This window comes from Anser brachyrhynchus, assembly GCF_964034855.1.
Source record: "Anser brachyrhynchus genome assembly, chromosome: 6".
In the NCBI taxonomy this organism is placed as follows: Eukaryota; Metazoa; Chordata; class Aves; order Anseriformes; family Anatidae; genus Anser; species Anser brachyrhynchus.
The window spans coordinates 3814897-3838711 of record NC_137700.1 but is presented as its reverse complement, the minus strand read 5'-3'; the positions used below and the strand labels follow the sequence as shown (position 1 = coordinate 3838711).

The 23815-nt window shown below is 50.8% G+C and overlaps 2 long non-coding RNA genes and 1 pseudogene across 3 annotated transcripts in view; 1 reads left to right on the top strand and 2 right to left on the bottom strand.

Annotated features, from left to right (window-relative positions):
- LOC308196956 (ubiquitin carboxyl-terminal hydrolase 42-like) overlaps positions 1-23815 on the top strand; it is a 559714-nt pseudogene that overhangs the window by 57296 nt on the left and 478603 nt on the right. The window lies entirely within an intron of this gene.
- On the bottom strand, positions 2268-2934 carry LOC308197136. The gene is made up of 2 exons (XR_013952616.1): positions 2806-2934; positions 2268-2691 (listed from the first exon to the last, which is right to left on the bottom strand). It is a non-coding gene; the product is annotated as an uncharacterized lncRNA (long non-coding RNA).
- On the bottom strand, positions 8277-9648 carry LOC308197135. The gene is made up of 2 exons (XR_013952615.1): positions 8772-9648; positions 8277-8657 (listed from the first exon to the last, which is right to left on the bottom strand). It is a non-coding gene; the product is annotated as an uncharacterized lncRNA (long non-coding RNA).

Genomic DNA, 23815 nt, shown 5'->3' with positions numbered 1-23815 from the left:
TCCAAATAGGATTACAATCAAAGTTTACAATTTATTAAACGAATAGAGGCAAGCAAGCAGCGCTGGGTGCGCCGGGAGTCTCTGCTCCCCCAGGACGCACACCTGTTACGTAAGGCGGCTGGTTTTGATGCTCCCAGGCTAATACATATTCATTACTACTTCGAGAAGAGGCAGGGTTATTAGAATTGGTTTCCGGAATCCGAAACCCCTCCCAGGGGCGCCTGCGTACCAGTCTCTGGTGGTCTCTCGGGGCTTGCTTGGGCTGAATGCTGGTTGTCTTCCTCCCAGGCTTTTGTCCTTCAATTGTCCTTCAGCTCCCCCTTCCTCCTCGTTTGGGAGCCTCTGCGCCGGATTTCAGAAACTCTAGCAACATCCCCTGCAGTAGTCAGCACTTTTCCCTAAAAACCCCTTTGTTCTCTTATCACCTAGACCCGGGCCTCGATGTTAACCCTTCAAATCCCTTAGTGACACGAATTGCTGGACCATTCCTTACAAAAGGAAGGATAAAATATGTAGAGGAGCAATGGCACACGCGAAAGCCCAGCGCCGCGGGCAGAGGCAGCGAAGGTTGACGGCAGAACAGTGCTCGGTTTGAACACGGAGAGGGAAAGCGAGGGGAAGGTGGCCGAAGCCGGCCGCAGTCTCTGAGCTCTCCTCCTCCTGATTGTTTTCTCTCAAAGCCATTTCTGTGTGTGTGCGGGCACCCGGAGCCGGCAGAAGTCCCCGTGAAGTCCTTCGGCAGGACGGAGGGCTGCGTGGGCTCCAGTGAGAGAGGGAGTTAGGAGAATCTTATCAAGTAGAGATAGAGCGCTGACAGCGTTAAACTAGGATGCTACTTAGCGTCTTTGCTAACTATGGTGCATTGTGCCAATTAACTAAAGCAAGAAGCCTTGGGCCCCTTACCAAGGTCAGTCTCCTCATAAGAGAGTGAGCCTGTCTTAAGAAACTGGGAGAAACTGGTCCTGCAGATGGACAAGAGCCAAGGAGCAACTGAGTCTGTGCAAAGACAAGAGGTCAACTAGCGGTGACGAGGAAGAGTCATCAATCTTCATGCCCACGACCTCCCGTGCTGCCCAGCGCTGAATAAACATACCTACTTTACAATCTCACTGATTGTGGAGTCCCTTTTCCGCAAGTCACTAGCAGCGGTTTCTTCCGCAGAGGTTTTCCCAGAGCCGCTTCAAAGCTTCCCTCGCGGAGCTGGGGCGTCACAGGGGGTCGTCAAAGCACGCGCACACACACACACACACACACACACACACACACACACAGGCGTTGTTGTCCAAACAGAAAGTATTTACAACAAATTCGACACGCGGTTTTCCTCTGCCAGCAGCAAATGCCTGAGGGCCCCTACAGCTTCACAAATCATAGCACAAAGAGCCTAAAGTTCCTCTAAAATTTAGGGAAATGATTCAAAATAGATCTGCTAGGGGAAAACGATCACTGGCGGCAGGGTACACAATACACGCGAGTCTCAGCTCTCCTCCGCAGGGTCAGTGCCCACGCCCAAGTGCGACGCTGATGGCACCCGAACATTTGCTGTAGCAGGCAGCAGAGCCAGCAGCTCAGGGGAGCAATTTTAAAAACCAGGAGGCACTTAAACCAACCCTTAATTGACCCAGTTACTGCAGGAGAGTCCCGACTACTCGCCCTGGAGTCCTACTGTCACCAGCAAAAAGCACCAACCAAAGCTTGGGGGAACTTTGGTACAGCACAAGAGAAGGGAGTGGGGGTAGCGTAGCCGTATCGCAGAGCTGCTGCTTTTCACACCATTTTATCATCCCTGATAATTGAAAGTAAGGCCGGGTGGGCTGACCCCACCACCACCACTCCTGGCAGCATGTTTGGTCCACAACGCTAGAATAATTATTCTGCTCCCTCCCGCCCCTACAGCTTCATCATCTGAAAAGATTACAGTCAAAACAATGGCATACACAAATAAAAGACAAGAGTTGACATAGTAACTCCGGGATTTGGGTATCAACTGTCCGAGAAATCAGAACACCCAGGCTTCACAATGTGCCCAACATCGAGCTGTGCCAAGGGGGGGGCGGAAGGAAGAAGCTTTCCGTTTAAGCCTTCAGAGCATCGCTCCATCACTACGTCAATTCACAGCCACCACAGCGTGCCGATGGACATCTTTCTGTGCCAAAAGAAACAAGTGCTTTGTCCTCTTGATATCAAAGGTAGCCACCTATAGTTACGGAACCATGCACAAGACCTTAACTCTGACCAGCAGGGAAACTTAGGACAACTGAGTGCAGATCCTGCCAATTTCTACCAGTTCCAACTGTGCTTTAAGTCTCATTGCAAAGCCTCAGTTAGAAAAAGGATCACCTCGGGGTATCCAACAAGAAGAAGAGTTGTTTTCTTTTTTTTTTTTTTTTTTTTTTTTTTTTTTTTAATATACCATAGGACTATGCAGTTCAATCATCAATCATCTTGGAAAGCTCAAGGAGGAGGTCATCCTCATCCTTCCCTGGGTCCAAGTCGAGCTCGGCTTCCAGTATGCCGTCTGAGAGTTCCCAAAGTAGCATCTCTAAATCCTCGTCTACAGATACGGGCGCGTTGCCTGTGGAACTCAGCCGGCGTGTCCTTGCTTCTTCTAGCTGGGAAGAAGCTGAAGTCGCGCTTGAGAACTCCATTGGCTCCATGGATTCTGCCTGGCTTCCAAGATGTGCTTCAGGTCTTGGCAGAGCAAGGAAGAGAACAATCAGTATATGCCATTTCTTAACGGGAAATCCCCTTTCTGCAAACCGGCTCTTAAAACCGTAGCCAACCCCTCCTGCACTTCAATCTTACCCAGGGATTGTTATTCAATTAACCCAGGGCTACATTTAGAGCCCAATATATTAGCAGGTACATTTTTCAGTTTGGGGGTTTCTCTGTGAAGCCAGAGCACCCGGAGTCTAGCAAAGATGGGAAACCAACATGGCCTCCCGGAAGCCCAGTGTCCGAGAACTACATCTCCCGGCATGCTCTGGGAAAACAATATGGACTCCCGGAAACCCGGTGGCCAAGAACTACATTTCCCAGCACTCCCCAGAAAATTGAGCCTCGCAGCGTGCCGTAGGACGCCATTTTTTGCTCTGTTACATTACCGGTTTCGTGTTTATGGAGGGTTTTCCCGCCGTTTTGGGGGGTTTCCCCTCAATTTCGGGTTTTCAGCTCTCCATTTCAGAGTTCTTCCCCGCAATTTTGGGGTTCCTTCCCCTAATTTGGTGCTTCGCCCCCCCCCCACTTTTGGGGTTCCCCCTCCATTTTGGGGATTCCCCCCAGTTCCAAGCCCCCCACAATTTTGGAGGCCCCCACCATCCTTTCTTGGCCTGCCACCCTAATATTAAGGTTCTTTCCCCCAATGTTGGGGTTCTCACCACATGTTTGAGGTTCCTTCCCTTAATTTGGGGCTTAGCTCCCCGGGATCTGGGGCTTTAACCCCAATTTTGGGGGTCCCCCCCAAGTTTGGGGATTCCTCCCCAGGTCTGGGGGGGGTCCACATTCAATTCTGAAATTTCACACTTCCATTTAAGTCTTCTTCCCCCCAATCTGGGGGTTCGCACACCCAATTTTGGGGGTTCCTCCCCTAATTTGGGGGGGACACAACCGATTGTAGAGTCCCCCAGCCTCCTTTTTTGGGTTCCCCCCTAATATTAAAAGTTCTTCCGCGCAATTTTGGGGGACCCCACAATTTTGACGTTCCTTCCCCTAAATTGGGGCTTTGATCCTTCAATTTTGGGGGGGCTCCCCCCTTAGTTTGGCCTTCCACCCTAATATTGGGCCTTAGCCCTAAGAACCCTGACCCCTAACACTACGGCTCCCACGGATCTAACCCTAACCCCTACCCCAAAAAACCCTAGAAACCCTAACCCTAAAAACCCTTACAGTCCTAACCCGATAAAATTTACCACACTAGAACTACGCCTAAAAGCCCTAACCCTAAAAATTAAGACCCTCTAAACCCTAACCCAAAACGTAAAGATTCTCAAAGCCCTAACGCTGGAGACCCTAACCTTAAAAAAAAAAAATAAGACCTTAAAACCCTAACCCTAAATACCTGACCATAACTAAAACCCTAAGACCCTAACCCTAAAAACCCTATCAACACTAAAACCACAAAATACTTTAAAACCTTAACACACTAACCCCCAAACCCTAACCCTTATAACTCCAACCCTAACAACCTTAAAATCCTAACCCTAAACCCTGGAAACCCTAACCCTGAAACCCAACCCTAGTGCCTTAGCCCTGAAACCTTAACACCCTAACACCTTATTAGAAACACTCTGTAACCAATACCATAGGCTCAGGCAAGTATCTCAGTGAGGTAGCATTTTTATTCACGATTGCAATGGCAGGCGTCCCACAAGCCACCTACTAGTTCCATAACACAGTTTATATAATTTTTTTTTTCCTCTCGGTGACCAGGACCCTCCCCAGTTTCCCCATTGACTGGGTAATCCAGGTTCACAATCTATCCAGTGCTTCACAGAAAATACACAGCTGCTGGCCTGTTACTAGTCAATTTTATTTTTTTCTTGACTGTTTTCCTCTTTGAGGTGGTAATGTTTCTTACACCGTGATTTCCACCCAATTGCTCTAAGGATTCTGGTTGTCTGCATTTTACAAGGTTGTCTGTTAAGCTTTCTTATCACTGCAAGCATATATCAATACCACCTTCCTTCCCTCTAAACGATGTAACTCTGTGCAAAAACATTTTTATTCCCACAACCTTGATCCCCTTACCCTAAAATCCTTATTCTCTTTAACCCTAACAACTCTAACCACAACCCTAACCCTTCATATCAACCCCCCGACGCTAATGACACTGACTAATGATCCAAACCCCAAACCCCAGGCAACCAACAAAGAAACAGACACAAAGCTGAAAACTACAAAAAAGGCAAAACCCTGGATACAGACCCCAAATCACAAACACGCTACCAAAATGCTACAGAAAAGCCCCAGACGCAGGCCCCAAGCACTACAGCTAGGCCCCAGAAGCTCTAGACACATCCCAAAGCCAAAATGCAATCCCCAAACACTACAGAAAAGCCCCCAAACACCAGACACAGGCTGCAGAAGTCTACAAGCAGGCCCCAGCCACACCCAGATGCAGACCCCAACTGTCCACAAGCAGCTCCCAACCCACCCCCCCCATGAACTGGACCCCCCCCCACCACCACCCAGATGCATGCCCCAGGCCCCAGGCCTCAGCCCCAGCCCCCACACCCCAGACTCAGGCCCCAAAGGTGTACAACCAGCTCCCAACTGCCCCCCTCAAAGGGAGGCCCCAAAGCCTGCCAGAGGACCCTAGAGCGTACAAGCAGCTCCCAACCCCCCCGGCACAGGCCCCAACCCCCCCCCAGACACAGGCCCCAAAGGTGTACAAGCAACTCCCCATCCTCCCCAGAGGCACGCCCCAAAGGTGTACAAACAGCCCCAACCCCCCAAGACCCAGACCCCTACAGCGTAGAAGCAGCTCCCAACCCCATGCCCCCAAGGCACATGCCCCAACCCCTCCCCCAAGGCAGGCCCTAACAGTGTACAAGCAGCTCCCACCCCCCCCCAGACGCAGGCCCCAAAGGTGTACAAGCAGTTCCCAACCCCTCCAAGGCAGGCCCCAAAAGTGTACAGGCAGGCCCCTACAGTGTAGAAACGCTCCAACCCCCCCCCTTCCACCTCGAGGGAGACCCTCCCCCCCCAGTATACACGAAGCTCCCAACCCCCTCTCAGAGGAATGCCTAAAAAAGTATACAAGCAGCTCCTAACACCCACCCCCCCCCCCAAAAGAGGCAGTCCCCAAAGGTGTACAAGCAGGCCCTCAAATCCCTTAGGTGTACAAGCAGGCCCTTCAAATCCCTTAGCCCCTGCGCCAGCTTTATTGGCGAGCAGCGAGGCTGGGGGGGGAGGGGGGCAAGACAGCCTTAAATAAAATACAAATATAAAAAGTGTTATAAATGGCTGTTATAAATCCAAATAGGATTACAATCAAAGTTTACAATTTATTAAACGAATAGAGGCAAGCAAGCAGCGCTGGGTGCGCCGGGAGTCTCTGCTCCCCCAGGACGCACGCCTGTTACGTAAGGCGGCTGGTTTTGATGCTCCCAGGCTAATACATATTCATTACTACTTCGAGAAGAGGCAGGGTTATTAGAATTGGTTTCCGGAATCCGAAACCCCTCCCAGGGGCGCCTGCGTACCAGTCTCTGGTGGTCTCTCGGGGCTTGCTCGGGCTGAATGCTGGTTGTCTTCCTCCCAGGCTTTTGTCCTTCAATTGTCCTTCAGCTCCCCCTTCCTCCTCGTTTGGGAGCCTCTGCGCCGGATTTCAGAAACTCTAGCAACATCCCCTGCAGTAGTCAGCACTTTTCCCTAAAAACCCCTTTGTTCTCTTATCACCTAGACCCGGGCCTCGATGTTAACCCTTCAAATCCCTTAGTGACACGAATTGCTGGACCATTCCTTACAAAAGGAAGGATAAAATATGTAGAGGAGCAATGGCACACGCGAAAGCCCAGCGCCGCGGGCAGAGGCAGCGAAGGTTGACGGCAGAACAGTGCTCGGTTTGAACACGGAGAGGGAAAGCGAGGGGAAGGTGGCCGAAGCCGGCCGCAGTCTCTGAGCTCTCCTCCTCCTGATTGTTTTCTCTCAAAGCCATTTCTGTCTGTGTGCGGGCACCCGGAGCCGGCAGAAGTCCCCGTGAAGTCCTTCGGCAGGACGGAGGGCTGCATGGGCTCCAGTGAGAGAGGGAGTTAGGAGAATCTTATCAAGTAGAGATAGAGCGCTGACGGCGTTAAACTAGGATGCTACTTAGCGTCTTTGCTAACTATGGTGCATTGTGCCAATTAACTAAAGCAAGAAGCCTTGGGCCCCTTACCAAGGTCAGTCTCCTGATAAGAGAGTGAGCCTGTCTTAAGAAACTGGGAGAAACTGGTCCTGCAGATGGACAAGAGCCAAGGAGCAACTGAGTCTGTGCAAAGACAAGAGGTCAACTAGCGGTGACGAGGAAGAGTCATCAATCTTCATGCCCACGACCTCCCGTGCTGCCCAGCGCTGAATAAACATACCTACTTTACAATCTCACTGATTGTGGAGTCCCTTTTCCGCAAGTCACTAGCAGCGGTTTCTTCCGCAGAGGTTTTCCCAGAGCCGCTTCAAAGCTTCCCTCGCGGAGCTGGGGCGTCGCAGGGGGTCGTCAAAGCACGCACACACACACACACACACACACACACACACACAGGCGTTGTTGTCCAAACAGAAAGTATTTACAACAAATTCGACAAGCGGTTTTCCTCTGCCAGCAGCAAATGCCTGAGGGCCCCTACAGCTTCACAAATCATAGCACAAAGAGCCTAAAGTTCCTCTAAAATTTAGGGAAATGATTCAAAATAGATCTGCTAGGGGAAAACGATCACTGGCGGCAGGGTACACAATACACGCGAGTCTCAGCTCTCCTCCGCAGGGTCAGTGCCCACGCCCAAGTGCGACGCTGATGGCACCCGAACATTTGCTGTAGCAGGCAGCAGAGCCAGCAGCTCAGGGGAGCAATTTTAAAAACCAGGAGGCACTTAAACCAACCCTTAATTGACCCAGTTACTGCAGGAGAGTCCCGACTACTCGCCCTGGAGTCCTACTGTCACCAGCAAAAAGCACCAACCAAAGCTTGGGGGAACTTTGGTACAGCACAAGAGAAGGGAGTGGGGGTAGCGTAGCCGTATCGCAGAGCTGCTGCTTTTCACACCATTTTATCATCCCTGATAATTGAAAGTAAGGCCGGGTGGGCTGACCCCACCACCACCACTCCTGGCAGCATGTTTGGTCCACAACGCTAGAATAATTATTTTGCTCCCTCCCGCCCTTACAGCTTCATCATCTGAAAAGATTACAGTCAAAACAATGGCATACACAAATAAAAGTCAAGAGTTGACATAGTAACTCCGGGATTTGGGTATCAACTGTCCGAGAAATCAGAACACCCAGGCTTCACAATGTGCCCAACATCGAGCTGTGCCAAGGGGGGGCGGAAGGAAGAAGCTTTCCGTTTAAGCCTTCAGAGCATCGCTCCATCACTACGTCAATTCACAGCCACCACAGCGTGCCGATGGACATCTTTCTGTGCCAAAAGAAACAAGTGTTTTGTCCTCTTGATATCAAAGGTAGCCACCTCTACTTACGGAACCATGCACAAGACCTTAACTCTGACCAGCAGGGAAACTTAGGACAACTGAGTGCAAATCCTGCCAATTTCTACCAGTTCCAACTGTGCTTTAAGTCTCATTGCAAAGCCTCAGTTAGAAAAAGGATCACCTCAGGGTATCCAACAAGAAGAAGAGTTGGTTTTTTTTTTTTTTTTTTTTTTTTTTTTTTTTTTTAATATACCATAGGACTATGCAGTTCAATCATCAATCATCTTGGAAAGCTCAAGGAGGAGGTCATCCTCATCCTTCCCTGGGTCCAAGTCGAGCTCGGCTTCCAGTATGCCGTCTGAGAGTTCCCAAAGTAGCATCTCTAAATCCTCGTCTACAGATACGGGCGCGTTGCCTGTGGAACTCAGCCGGCGTGTCCTTGCTTCTTCTAGCTGGGAAGAAGCTGAAGTCGAGCTTGAGAACTCCATTGGCTCCACGGATTCTGCCTGGCTTCCAAGATGTGCTTCAGGTCTTGGCAGAGCAAGGAAGAGAACAATCAGTATATGCCATTTCTTAACGGGAAATCCCTTTTCTGCAAACCGGCTCTTAAAACCGTAGCCAACCCCTCCTGCACTTCAATCTTACCCAGGGATTGTTATTCAATTAACCCAGGGCTACATTTAGAGCCCAATATATTAGCAGGTACATTTTTCAGTTTGGGGGTTTCTCTGTGAAGCCAGAGCACCCGGAGTCTAGCAAAGACGGGAAACCAACATGGCCTCCCGGAAGCCCAGTGTCCGAGAACTACATCTCCCGGCATGCTCTGGGAAAACAATATGGACTCCCGGAAACCCGGTGGCCAAGAACTACATTTCCCAGCACTCCCCAGAAAATTGAGCCTCGCAGCGTGCCGTAGGACGCCATTTTTTGCTCTGTTACATTACCGGTTTCGTGTTTATGGAGGGTTTTCCCGCCGTTTTGGGGGGTTTCCCCTCAATTTCGGGTTTTCAGCTCTCCATTTCAGAGTTCTTCCCCGCAATTTTGGGGTTCCTTCCCCTAATTTGGTGCTTCGCCCCCCCCCCCACTTTTGGGGTTCCCCCTCCATTTTGGGGATTCCCCCCAATTCCAAGCCCCCCACAATTTTGGAGGCCCCCCCCATCCTTTCTTGGCCTGCCACCCTAATATTAAGGTTCTTTCCCCCAATGTTGGGGTTCTCACCACATGTTTGAGGTTCCTTCCCTTAATTTGGGGCTTAGCTCCCCGGGATCTGGGGCTTTAACCCCAAATTTGGGGGTCGCCCCCAAGTTTGGGGATTCCTCCCCAGGTCTGGGGGGGGTCCACATCCAATTCTGGAATTTCACACTTCCATTTAAGTCTTCTTCCCCCCAATTTGGGGGTTCGCCCACCCAATTTTGGGGGTTCCTCCCCTAATTTGGGGGGACCCGACCAATTTTGGGGGTCCCCCCCAATTGTAGAGTCCCCCACCCTCCTTTTTTGGGTTCCCCCCTAATATTAAAGAGTACTTCCGCCCAATTTTGGGGGACCCCACAATTTGGCCGTTCCTTCCCCTAACTTTGGGCTTCAACCCTTCGATTTTGGGGGGGGCTCCCCCCCTCTTATTTTGGCCTTCCGCCCTAATATTAGGCCTAACCCCTAAGAACCTTGACCCCTAAGCCTATGGCAACCACGGATCTAACCCTAACCCCTACCCCAACAAACCCTAGAAACCCTAACCCTAAAAACCCTTGCAGCCCTAACCCGATAAAATTTACCACACTAAACCCCTGAAGACTGTTCTGGGGGGTCCACATTCAATTCTGGAATTTCACACTTCCATTTAAGTGTTCTGCCCCCCCAATATGGGGGTTCGCCCACCCAATTTTGGGGGTTCCTCCCCTAATTGGGTGGGACAAAACCAATTTTGGGGGGGACACAACCAATTTGGGGGGGGACACAACCAATTTGGGGGGGTCCCCCCAATTTTAGAGTCCCCCACCCTCCTTTTTTGGGTTTCCCCCAATATTAAGAGCTCTTCCGCCCAATTTTGGGGGACCCCACAATTTTGACGTTTCTTCCCCTAAATTGGGGCTTCGACCCTTCAATTTTGGGGGGGGCTCCCCCCTTAGTTTGGCCTTCCACCCTAATATTGGGCCTTACCCCTAAGAACCCTGACCCCTAACACTACGGCTCCCACGGATCTAACCCTAACCCCTACCCCAAAAAACCCTAGAAACCCTAACCCTAAAAACCCTTACAGTCCTAACCCGATAAAATTTACCACACTAGACCTACGCCTAAAAGCCCTAACCCTAAAAATTAAGACCCTCTAAACCCTAACCCAAAACGTAAAGATTCTCAAAGCCCTAACGCTGGAGACCCTAACCTTAAAAAAAAAAAAATAAGACCTTAAAACCCTAATCCTAAATACCTGACCATAACTAAAACCCTAAGACCCTAACCCTAAAAACCCTATCAACACTAAAACCACAAAATACTTTAAAACCTTAACACACTAACCCCCAAACCCTAACCCTTATAACTCCAACCCTAACAACCTTAAAATCCTAACCCTAAACCCTGGAAACCCTAACCCTGAAACCCAACCCTAGTGCCTTAGCCCTGAAACCTTAAAACCCTAACACCTTATTAGAAACACTCTGTAACCAATACCATAGGCTCAGGCAAGTATCTCAGTGAGGTAGCATTTTTATTCACGATTGCAATGGCAGGCGTCCCACAAGCCACCTACTAGTTCCATAACACAGTTTATATAATTTTTTTTTTCCTCTCGGTGACCAGGACCCTCCCCAGTTTCCCCATTGACTGGGTAATCCATGTTCACAATCTATCCAGTGCTTCACAGAAAATACACAGCTGCTGGCCTGTTACTAGTCAATTTTATTTTTTTCTTGACTGTTTTCCTCTTTGAGGTGGTAATGTTTCTTACACCGTGATTTCCACCCAATTGCTCTAAGGATTCTGGTTGTCTGCATTTTACAAGGTTGTCTGTTAAGCTTTCTTATCACTGCAAGCATATATCAATACCACCTTCCTTCCCTCTAAACGATGTAACTCTGTGCAAAAACATTTTTATTCCCACAACCTTGATCCCCTTACCCTAAAATCCTTATTCTCTTTAACCCTAACAACTCTAACCACAACCCTAACCCTTCATATCAACCCCCCGACGCTAATGACACTGACTAATGATCCAAACCCCAAACCCCAGGCAACCAACAAAGAAACAGACACAAAGCTGAAAACTACAAAAAAGGCAAAACCCTGGATGCAGACCCCAAATCACAAACACGCTACCAAAATGCTACAGAAAAGCCCCAGACGCAGGCCCCAAGCACTACAGCTAGGCCCCAGAAGCTCTAGACACATCCCAAAGCCAAAATGCAATCCCCAAACACTACAGAAAAGCCCCCAAACACCAGACACAGGCTGCAGAAGTCTACAAGCAGGCCCCAGCCACACCCGGATGCAGACCCCAACTGTCCACAAGCAGCTCCACACCCACCCCCCCATGAACTGGACCCCCCCCCACCACCACCCAGATGCATGCCCCAGGCCCCAGGCCTCAGCCCCAGCCCCCACACCCCAGACTCAGGCCCCAAAGGTGTACAACCAGCTCCCAACTGCCCCCCTCAAAGGGAGGCCCCAAAGCCTGCCAGAGGACCCTAGAGCGTACAAGCAGCTCCCAACCCCCCCGGCACAGGCCCCAACCCCCCCCCAGACACAGGCCCCAAAGGTGTACAAGCAACTCCCCATCCTCCCCAGAGGCACGCCCCAAAGGTGTACAAACAGCCCCAACCCCCCAAGACCCAGACCCCTACAGCGTAGAAGCAGCTCCCAACCCCATGCCCCCAAGGCACATGCCCCAACCCCTCCCCCAAGGCAGGCCCTAACAGTGTACAAGCAGCTCCCACCCCCCCCCCAGACGCAGGCCCCAAAGGTGTACAAGCAGGCCCCTACAGTATACAAGCAGCTCACAACCACCCCCCCAAAGGCAGGCCCCAACCTCCTCCAGATGCAAGCCCGAAAGGTTAAAACCAGCTCCAACCCCCCAACCCCCCCCGCCCCGCGCAGACGCAGGCCCCAAAGGTGTACAAGCAGTTCCCAACCCCTCCAAGGCAGGCCCCAAAAGTGTACAGGCAGGCCCCTACAGTGTAGAAACGCTCCAACCCCCCCCCGCTTCCACCTCGAGGGAGGCCCTCCCCCCCCAGTATACACGAAGCTCCCAACCCCCTCTCAAAGGAATGCCTAAAAAAGTATACAAGCAGCTCCTAACACCCCCCCCCCCCCCCCAAAAAGAGGCAGTCCCCAAAGGTGTACAAGCAGGCCCTCAAATCCCTTAGGTGTACAAGCAGGCCCTTCAAATCCCTTAGCCCCTGCGCCAGCTTTATTGGCGAGCAGCGAGGCTGGGGGGGGAGGGGGGCAAGACAGCCTTAAATAAAATACAAATATAAAAAGTGTTATAAATGGCTGTTATAAATCCAAATAGGATTACAATCAAAGTTTACAATTTATTAAACGAATAGAGGCAAGCAAGCAGCGCTGGGTGCGCCGGGAGTCTCTGCTCCCCCAGGACGCACGCCTGTTACGTAAGGCGGCTGGTTTTGATGGTCCCAGGCTAATACATATTCATTACTACTTCGAGAAGAGGCAGGGTTATTAGAATTGGTTTCCGGAATCCAAAACCCCTCCCAGGGGCGCCTGCGTACCAGTCTCTGGTGGTCTCTCGGGGCTTGCTCGGGCTGAATGCTGGTTGTCTTCCTCTCAGGCTTTTGTCCTTCAATTGTCCTTCAGCTCCCCCTTCCTCCTCGTTTGGGAGCCTCTGCGCCGGATTTCAGAAACTCTAGCAACATCCCCTGCAGTAGTCAGCACTTTTCCCTAAAAACCCCTTTGTTCTCTTATCACCTAGACTCGGGCCTCGATGTTAACCCTTCAAATCCCTTAGTGACACGAATTGCTGGACCATTCCTTACAAAAGGAAGGATAAAATATGTAGAGGAGCAATGGCACACGCGAAAGCCCAGCGCCGCGGGCAGAGGCAGCGAAGGTTGACGGCAGAACAGTGCTCGGTTTGAACACGGAGAGGGAAAGCGAGGGGAAGGTGGCCGAAGCCGGCCGCAGTCTCTGAGCTCTCCTCCTCCTGATTGTTTTCTCTCAAAGCCATTTCTGTGTGTGTGCGGGCACCCGGAGCCGGCAGAAGTCCCCGTGAAGTCCTTCGGCAGGACGGAGGGCTGCGTGGGCTCCAGTGAGAGAGGGAGTTAGGAGAATCTTATCAAGTAGAGATAGAGCGCTGACGGCATTAAACTAGGATGCTACTTAGCGTCTTTGCTAACTATGGTGCATTGTGCCAATTAACTAAAGCAAGAAGCCTTGGGCCCCTTACCAAGGTCAGTCTCCTGATAAGAGAGTGAGCCTGTCTTAAGAAACTGGGAGAAACTGGTCCTGCAGATGGACAAGAGCCAAGGAGCAACTGAGTCTGTGCAAAGACAAGAGGTCAACTAGTGGTGACGAGGAAGAGTCATCAATCTTCATGCCCACGACCTCCCGTGCTGCCCAGCGCTGAATAAACATACCTACTTTACAATCTCACTGATTGTGGAGTCCCTTTTCCGCAAGTCACTAGCAGCGGTTTCTTCCGCAGAGGTTTTCCCAGAGCCGCTTCAAAGCTTCCCTCGCGGAGCTGGGGCGTCGCAGGGGGTCGTCAAAGCACGCACACACACACACACACACACACACACACACACACACACAGGCGTTGTTGTCCAAACAGAAAGTATTTACAACAAATTCGACAAGCGGTTTTCCTCTGCCAGCAGCAAATGCCTGAGGGCCCCTACAGCTTCACAAATCATAGCACAAAGAGCCTAAAGTTCCTCTAAAATTTAGGGAAATGATTCAAAATAGATCTGCTAGGGGAAAACGATCACTGGCGGCAGGGTACACAATACACGCGAGTCTCAGCTCTCCTCCGCAGGGTCAGTGCCCACGCCCAAGTGCGACGCTGATGGCACCCGAACATTTGCTGTAGCAGGCAGCAGAGCCAGCAGCTCAGGGGAGCAATTTTAAAAACCAGGAGGCACTTAAACCAACCCTTAATTGACCCAGTTACTGCAGGAGAGTCCCGACTACTCGCCCTGGAGTCCTACTGTCACCAGCAAAAAGCACCAACCAAAGCTTGGGGGAACTTTGGTACAGCACAAGAGAAGGGAGTGGGGGTAGCGTAGCCGTATCACAGAGCTGCTGCTTTTCACACCATTTTATCATCCCTGATAATTGAAAGTAAGGCCGGGTGGGCTGACCCCACCACCACCACTCCTGGCAGCATGTTTGGTCCACAACGCTAGAATAATTATTTTGCTCCCTCCCGCCCTTACAGCTTCATCATCTGAAAAGATTACAGTCAAAACAATGGCATACACAAATAAAAGTCAAGAGTTGACATAGTAACTCCGGGATTTTGGTATCAACTGTCTGAGAAATCAGAACACCCAGGCTTCACAATGTGCCCAACATCGAGCTGTGCCAAGGGGGGGCGGAAGGAAGAAGCTTTCCGTTTAAGCCTTCAGAGCATCGCTCCATCACTACGTCAATTCACAGCCACCACAGCGTGCCGATGGACATCTTTCTGTGCCAAAAGAAACAAGTGTTTTGTCCTCTTGATATCAAAGGTAGCCACCTCTACTTACGGAACCATGCACAAGACCTTAACTCTGACCAGCAGGGAAACTTAGGACAACTGAGTGCAAATCCTGCCAATTTCTACCAGTTCCAACTGTGCTTTAAGTCTCATTGCAAAGCCTCAGTTAGAAAAAGGATCACCTCAGGGTATCCAACAAGAAGAAGAGTTGGGTTTTTTTTTTTTTTTTTTTTTTTTTTTTTAATATACCATAGGACTATGCAGTTCAATCATCAATCATCTTGGAAAGCTCAAGGAGGAGGTCATCCTCATCCTTCCCTGGGTCCAAGTCGAGCTCGGCTTCCAGTATGCCGTCTGAGAGTTCCCAAAGTAGCATCTCTAAATCCTCGTCTACAGATACGGGCGCGTTGCCTGTGGAACTCAGCCGGCGTGTCCTTGCTTCTTCTAGCTGGGAAGAAGCTGAAGTCGAGCTTGAGAACTCCATTGGCTCCACGGATTCTGCCTGGCTTCCAAGATGTGCTTCAGGTCTTGGCAGAGCAAGGAAGAGAACAATCAGTATATGCCATTTCTTAACGGGAAATCCCTTTTCTGCAAACCGGCTCTTAAAACCGTAGCCAACCCCTCCTGCACTTCAATCTTACCCAGGGATTGTTATTCAATTAACCCAGGGCTACATTTAGAGCCCAATATATTAGCAGGTACATTTTTCAGTTTGGGGGTTTCTCTGTGAAGCCAGAGCACCCGGAGTCTAGCAAAGATGGGAAACCAACATGGCCTCCCGGAAGCCCAGTGTCCGAGAACTACATCTCCCGGCATGCTCTGGGAAAACAATATGGACTCCCGGAAACCCGGTGGCCAAGAACTACATTTCCCAGCACTCCCCAGAAAATTGAGCCTCGCACCGTGCCGTAGGACGCCATTTTTTGCTGTTACATTACCGGTTTCGTGTTTATGGAGGGTTTTCCCGCCGTTTTGGGGGGTTTCCCCTCAATTTCGGGTTTTCAGCTCTCCATTTCAGAGTTCTTCCCCGCAATTTTGGGGTTCCTTCCCCTAATTTGGTGCTTCGCCCCCCCCCCCCCACTTTTGGGGTTCCCCCTCCATTTTGGGGATTCCCCCCAATTCCAAGCCCCCCACAATTTTGGAGGCCCCCACCATCCTTTCTTGGCCTGCCACCCTAATATTAAGGTTCTTTCCCCCAATGTTGGGGTTCTCACCACATGTTTGAGGTTCCTTCCCTTAATTTGGGGCTTAGCTCCCCGGGATCTGGGGCTTTAACCCCAATTTTGGGGGTCCCCCCCAAGTTTGGGGATTCCTCCCCAGGTCTGGGGGGGGTCCACATTCAATTCTGGAATTTCACACTTCCATTTAAGTCTTCTTCCCCCCAATTTGGGGGTTCACCCACCCAATTTTGGGGGTTCCTCCCCTAATTTGGGGGGACCCGACCAATTTTGGGGGTCCCCCCCAATTGTAGAGTCCCCCACCCTCCTTTTTTGGGTTCCCCCCTAATATTAAAGAGTTCTTCCGCCCAATTTTGGGGGACCCCACAATTTGGCCGTTCCTTCCCCTAACTTTGGGCTTCAACCCTTCGATTTTGGGGGGGGCTCCCCCCCTCTTATTTTGGCCTTCCGCCCTAATATTAGGCCTAACCCCTAAGAACCTTGACCCCTAACGCTATGGCAACCACGGATCTAACCCTAACCCCTACCCCAACAAACCCTAGAAACCCTAACCCTAAAAACCCTTGCAGCCCTAACCCGATAAAATTTACCACACTAAACCCCTGAAGACTGTTCTGGGGGGTCCACATTCAATTCTGGAATTTCACACTTCCATTTAAGTGTTCTTCCCCCCCAATATGGGGGTTCACCCACCCAATTTTGGGGGTTCCTCCCCTAATTGGGGGGGGATACAACCGATTTTAGAGTCCCCCACCCTCCTTTTTTGGGTTCCCCCCTAATATTAAAAGTTCTTCCGCCCAATTTTGGGGGACCCCACAATTTGGCCGTTCCTTCCCCTAACTTGGGGCTTCAACCCTTCAATTTTGGGGGGGGCTCCCACCCTCTTATTTTGGCCTTCCGCCCTAATATTAGGCCTAACCCCTAAGAACCTTGACCCCTAACGCTATGGCAACCACGGATCTAACCCTAACCCCTACCCCAACAAACCCTAGAAACCCTAACCCTAAAAACCCTTACAGCCCTAACCCGATAAAATTTACCACACTAAACCCCTGAAGACTGTTCTGGGGGGTCCACATTCAATTCTGGAATTTCACACTTCCATTTAAGTGTTCTGCCCCCCCAATATGGGGGTTCGCCCACCCAATTTTGGGGGTTCCTCCCCTAATTGGGTGGGACAAAACCAATTTTGGGGGGGACACAACCAATTTGGGGGGGGACACAACCAATTTGGGGGGGTCCCCCCAATTTTAGAGTCCCCCACCCTCCTTTTTTGTGTTTCCCCCAATATTAAGAGCTCTTCCGCCCAATTTTGGGGGACCCCACAATTTTGACGTTTCTTCCCCTAAATTGGGGCTTCGACCCTTCAATTTTGGGGGGGGCTCCCCCCTTAGTTTGGCCTTCCACCCTAATATTGGGCCTTACCCCTAAGAACCCTGACCCCTAACACTACGGCTCCCACGGATCTAACCCTAACCCCTACCCCAAAAAACCCTAGAAACCCTAACCCTAAAAACCCTTACAGTCCTAACCCGATAAAATTTACCACACTAGACCTACGCCTAAAAGCCCTAACCCTAAAAATTAAGACCCTCTAAACCCTAACCCAAAACGTAAAGATTCTCAAAGCCCTAACGCTGGAGACCCTAACCTTAAAAAAAAAAAAATAAGACCTTAAAACCCTAACCCTAAATACCTGACCATAACTAAAACCCTAAGACCCTAACCCTAAAAACCCTATCAACACTAAAACCACAAAATACTTTAAAACCTTAACACACTAACCCCCAAACCCTAACCCTTATAACTCCAACCCTAACAACCTTAAAATCCTAACCCTAAACCCTGGAAACCCTAACCCTGAAACCCAACCCTAGTGCCTTAGCCCTGAAACCTTAAAACCCTAACACCTTATTAGAAACACTCTGTAACCAATACCATAGGCTCAGGCAAGTATCTCAGTGAGGTAGCATTTTTATTCACGATTGCAATGGCAGGCGTCCCACAAGCCACCTACTAGTTCCATAACACAGTTTATATAATTTTTTTTTTCCTCTCGGTGACCAGGACCCTCCCCAGTTTCCCCATTGACTGGGTAATCCATGTTCACAATCTATCCAGTGCTTCACAGAAAATACACAGCTGCTGGCCTGTTACTAGTCAATTTTATTTTTTTCTTGACTGTTTTCCTCTTTGAGGTGGTAATGTTTCTTACACCGTGATTTCCACCCAATTGCTCTAAGGATTCTGGTTGTCTGCATTTTACAAGGTTGTCTGTTAAGCTTTCTTATCACTGCAAGCATATATCAATACCACCTTCCTTCCCTCTAAACGATGTAACTCTGTGCAAAAACATTTTTATTCCCACAACCTTGATCCCCTTACCCTAAAATCCTTATTCTCTTTAACCCTAACAACTCTAACCACAACCCTAACCCTTCATATTAACCCCCCGACGCTAATGACACTGACTAATGATCCAAACCCCAAACCCCAGGCAACCAACAAAGAAACAGACACAAAGCTGAAAACTACAAAAAAGGCAAAACCCTGGATGCAGACCCCAAATCACAAACACGCTACCAAAATGCTACAGAAAAGCCCCAGACGCAGGCCCCAAGCACTACAGCTAGGCCCCAGAAGCTCTAGACACATCCCAAAGCCAAAATGCAATCCCCAAACACTACAGAAAAGCCCCCAAACACCAGACACAGGCTGCAGAAGTCTACAAGCAGGCCCCAGCCACACCCGGATGCAGACCCCAACTGTCCACAAGCAGCTCCACACCCACCCCCCCATGAACTGGACCCCCCCCCACCACCACCCAGATGCATGCCCCAGGCCCCAGGCCTCAGCCCCAGCCCCCACACCCCAGACTCAGGCCCCAAAGGTGTACAACCAGCTCCCAACTGCCCCCCTCAAAGGGAGGCCCCAAAGCCTGCCAGAGGACCCTAGAGCGTACAAGCAGCTCCCAACCCCCCCGGCACAGGCCCCAACCCCCCCCCAGACACAGGCCCCAAAGGTGTACAAGCAACTCCCCATCCTCCCCAGAGGCACGCCCCAAAGGTGTACAAACAGCCCCAACCCCCCAAGACCCAGACCCCTACAGCGTAGAAGCAGCTCCCAACCCCATGCCCCCAAGGCACATGCCCCAACCCCTCCCCCAAGGCAGGCCCTAACAGTGTACAAGCAGCTCCCACCCCCCCCCCAGACGCAGGCCCCAAAGGTGTACAAGCAGGCCCCTACAGTATACAAGCAGCTCACAACCACCCCCCCAAAGGCAGGCCCCAACCCCCTCCAGATGCAAGCCCGAAAGGTTAAAACCAGCTCCAACCCCCCAACCCCCCCCGCCCCGCGCAGACGCAGGCCCCAAAGGTGTACAAGCAGTTCCCAACCCCTCCAAGGCAGGCCCCAAAAGTGTACAGGCAGGCCCCTACAGTGTAGAAACGCTCCAACCCCCCCCCGCTTCCACCTCGAGGGAGGCCCTCCCCCCCCAGTATACACGAAGCTCCCAACCCCCTCTCAAAGGAATGCCTAAAAAAGTATACAAGCAGCTCCTAACACCCCCCCCCCCCCCCCCCAAAAAGAGGCAGTCCCCAAAGGTGTACAAGCAGGCCCTCAAATCCCTTAGGTGTACAAGCAGGCCCTTCAAATCCCTTAGCCCCTGCGCCAGCTTTATTGGCGAGCAGCGAGGCTGGGGGGGGAGGGGGGCAAGACAGCCTTAAATAAAATACAAATATAAAAAGTGTTATAAATGGCTGTTATAAATCCAAATAGGATTACAATCAAAGTTTACAATTTATTAAACGAATAGAGGCAAGCAAGCAGCGCTGGGTGCGCCGGGAGTCTCTGCTCCCCCAGGACGCACGCCTGTTACGTAAGGCGGCTGGTTTTGATGCTCCCAGGCTAATACATATTCATTACTACTTCGAGAAGAGGCAGGGTTATTAGAATTGGTTTCCGGAATCCAAAACCCCTCCCAGGGGCGCCTGCGTACCAGTCTCTGGTGGTCTCTCGGGGCTTGCTCGGGCTGAATGCTGGTTGTCTTCCTCTCAGGCTTTTGTCCTTCAATTGTCCTTCAGCTCCCCCTTCCTCCTCGTTTGGGAGCCTCTGCGCCGGATTTCAGAAACTCTAGCAACATCCCCTGCAGTAGTCAGCACTTTTCCCTAAAAACCCCTTTGTTCTCTTATCACCTAGACCCGGGCCTCGATGTTAACCCTTCAAATCCCTTAGTGACACGAATTGCTGGACCATTCCTTACAAAAGGAAGGATAAAATATGTAGAGGAGCAATGGCACACGCGAAAGCCCAGCGCCGCGGGCAGAGGCAGCGAAGGTTGACGGCAGAACAGTGCTCGGTTTGAACACGGAGAGGGAAAGCGAGGGGAAGGTGGCCGAAGCCGGCCGCAGTCTCTGAGCTCTCCTCCTCCTGATTGTTTTCTCTCAAAGCCATTTCTGTGTGTGTGCGGGCACCCGGAGCCGGCAGAAGTCCCCGTGAAGTCCTTCGGCAGGACGGAGGGCTGCGTGGGCTCCAGTGAGAGAGGGAGTTAGGAGAATCTTATCAAGTAGAGATAGAGCGCTGACGGCATTAAACTAGGATGCTACTTAGCGTCTTTGCTAACTATGGTGCATTGTGCCAATTAACTAAAGCAAGAAGCCTTGGGCCCCTTACCAAGGTCAGTCTCCTGATAAGAGAGTGAGCCTGTCTTAAGAAACTGGGAGAAACTGGTCCTGCAGATGGACAAGAGCCAAGGAGCAACTGAGTCTGTGCAAAGACAAGAGGTCAACTAGTGGTGACGAGGAAGAGTCATCAATCTTCATGCCCACGACCTCCCGTGCTGCCCAGCGCTGAATAAACATACCTACTTTACAATCTCACTGATTGTGGAGTCCCTTTTCCGCAAGTCACTAGCAGCGGTTTCTTCCGCAGAGGTTTTCCCAGAGCCGCTTCAAAGCTTCCCTCGCGGAGCTGGGGCGTCGCAGGGGGTCGTCAAAGCACGCACACACACACACACACACACACACACACACACACACACAGGCGTTGTTGTCCAAACAGAAAGTATTTACAACAAATTCGACAAGCGGTTTTCCTCTGCCAGCAGCAAATGCCTGAGGGCCCCTACAGCTTCACAAATCATAGCACAAAGAGCCTAAAGTTCCTCTAAAATTTAGGGAAATGATTCAAAATAGATCTGCTAGGGGAAAACGATCACTGGCGGCAGGGTACACAATACACGCGAGTCTCAGCTCTCCTCCGCAGGGTCAGTGCCCACGCCCAAGTGCGACGCTGATGGCACCCGAACATTTGCTGTAGCAGGCAGCAGAGCCAGCAGCTCAGGGGAGCAATTTTAAAAACCAGGAGGCACTTAAACCAACCCTTAATTGACCCAGTTACTGCAGGAGAGTCCCGACTACTCGCCCTGGAGTCCTACTGTCACCAGCAAAAAGCACCAACCAAAGCTTGGGGGAACTTTGGTACAGCACAAGAGAAGGGAGTGGGGGTAGCGTAGCCGTATGGCAGAGCTGCTGCTTTTCACACCATTTTATCATCCCTGATAATTGAAAGTAAGGCCGGGTGGGCTGACCCCACCACCACCACTCCTGGCAGCATGTTTGGTCCACAACGCTAGAATAATTATTTTGCTCCCTCCCGCCCTTACAGCTTCATCATCTGAAAAGATTACAGTCAAAACAATGGCATACACAAATAAAAGTCAAGAGTTGACATAGTAACTCCGGGATTTGGGTATCAACTGTCTGAGAAATCAGAACACCCAGGCTTCACAATGTGCCCAACATCGAGCTGTGCCAAGGGGGGGCGGAAGGAAGAAGCTTTCCGTTTAAGCCTTCAGAGCATCGCTCCATCACTACGTCAATTCACAGCCACCACAGCGTGCCGATGGACATCTTTCTGTGCCAAAAGAAACAAGTGTTTTGTCCTCTTGATATCAAAGGTAGCCACCTCTACTTACGGAACCATGCACAAGACCTTAACTCTGACCAGCAGGGAAACTTAGGACAACTGAGTGCAAATCCTGCCAATTTCTACCAGTTCCAACTGTGCTTTAAGTCTCATTGCAAAGCCTCAGTTAGAAAAAGGATCACCTCAGGGTATCCAACAAGAAGAAGAGTTGGGTTTTTTTTTGGTTTTTTTTTTTTTTTTTTTTTTTAATATACCATAGGACTATGCAGTTCAATCATCAATCATCTTGGAAAGCTCAAGGAGGAGGTCATCCTCATCCTTCCCTGGGTCCAAGTCGAGCTCGGCTTCCAGTATGCCGTCTGAGAGTTCCCAAAGTAGCATCTCTAAATCCTCGTCTACAGATACGGGCGCGTTGCCTGTGGAACTCAGCCGGCGTGTCCTTGCTTCTTCTAGCTGGGAAGAAGCTGAAGTCGAGCTTGAGAACTCCATTGGCTCCACGGATTCTGCCTGGCTTCCAAGATGTGCTTCAGGTCTTGGCAGAGCAAGGAAGAGAACAATCAGTATATGCCATTTCTTAACGGGAAATCCCTTTTCTGCAAACCGGCTCTTAAAACCGTAGCCAACCCCTCCTGCACTTCAATCTTACCCAGGGATTGTTATTCAATTAACCCAGGGCTACATTTAGAGCCCAATATATTAGCAGGTACATTTTTCAGTTTGGGGGTTTCTCTGTGAAGCCAGAGCACCCGGAGTCTAGCAAAGATGGGAAACCAACATGGCCTCCCGGAAGCCCAGTGTCCGAGAACTACATCTCCCGGCATGCTCTGGGAAAACAATATGGACTCCCGGAAACCCGGTGGCCAAGAACTACATTTCCCAGCACTCCCCAGAAAATTGAGCCTCGCACCGTGCCGTAGGACGCCATTTTTTGCTGTTACATTACCGGTTTCGTGTTTATGGAGGGTTTTCCCGCCGTTTTGGGGGTTTCCCCTCAATTTCGGGTTTTCAGCTCTCCATTTCAGAGTTCTTCCCCGCAATTTTGGGGTTCCTTCCCCTAATTTGGTGCTTCGCCCCCCCCCCCCACTTTTGGGGTTCCCCCTCCATTTTGGGATTCCCCCAATTCCAAGCCCCCCACAATTTTGGAGGCCCCCACCATCCTTTCTTGGCCTGCCACCCTAATATTAAGGTTCTTTCCCCCAATGTTGGGGTTCTCACCACATGTTTGAGGTTCCTTCCCTTAATTTGGGGCTTAGCTCCCCGGGATCTGGGGCTTTAACCCCAATTTTGGGGGTCCCCCCCAAGTTTGGGGATTCCTCCCCAGGTCTGGGGGGGGTCCACATTCAATTCTGGAATTTCACACTTCCATTTAAGTCTTCTTCCCCCCAATTTGGGGGTTCACCCACCCAATTTTGGGGGTTCCTCCCCTAATTTGGGGGGACCCGACCAATTTTGGGGGTCCCCCCCAATTGTAGAGTCCCCCACCCTCCTTTTTTGGGTTCCCCCCTAATATTAAAGAGTTCTTCCGCCCAATTTTGGGGGACCCCACAATTTGGCCGTTCCTTCCCCTAACTTTGGGCTTCAACCCTTCGATTTTGGGGGGGGCTCCCCCCTCTTATTTTGGCCTTCCACCCTAATATTAGGCCTAACCCCTAAGAACCTTGACCCCTAACGCTATGGCAACCACGGATCTAACCCTAACCCCTACCCCAACAAACCCTAGAAACCCTAACCCTAAAAACCCTTACAGCCCTAACCCGATAAAATTTACCACACTAAACCCTGAAGACTGTTCTGGGGGGTCCACATTCAATTCTGGAATTTCACACTTCCATTTAAGTGTTCTTCCCCCCCAATATGGGGGTTCACCCACCCAATTTTGGGGTTCCTCCCCTAATTGGGGGGGGATACAACCGATTTTAGAGTCCCCCACC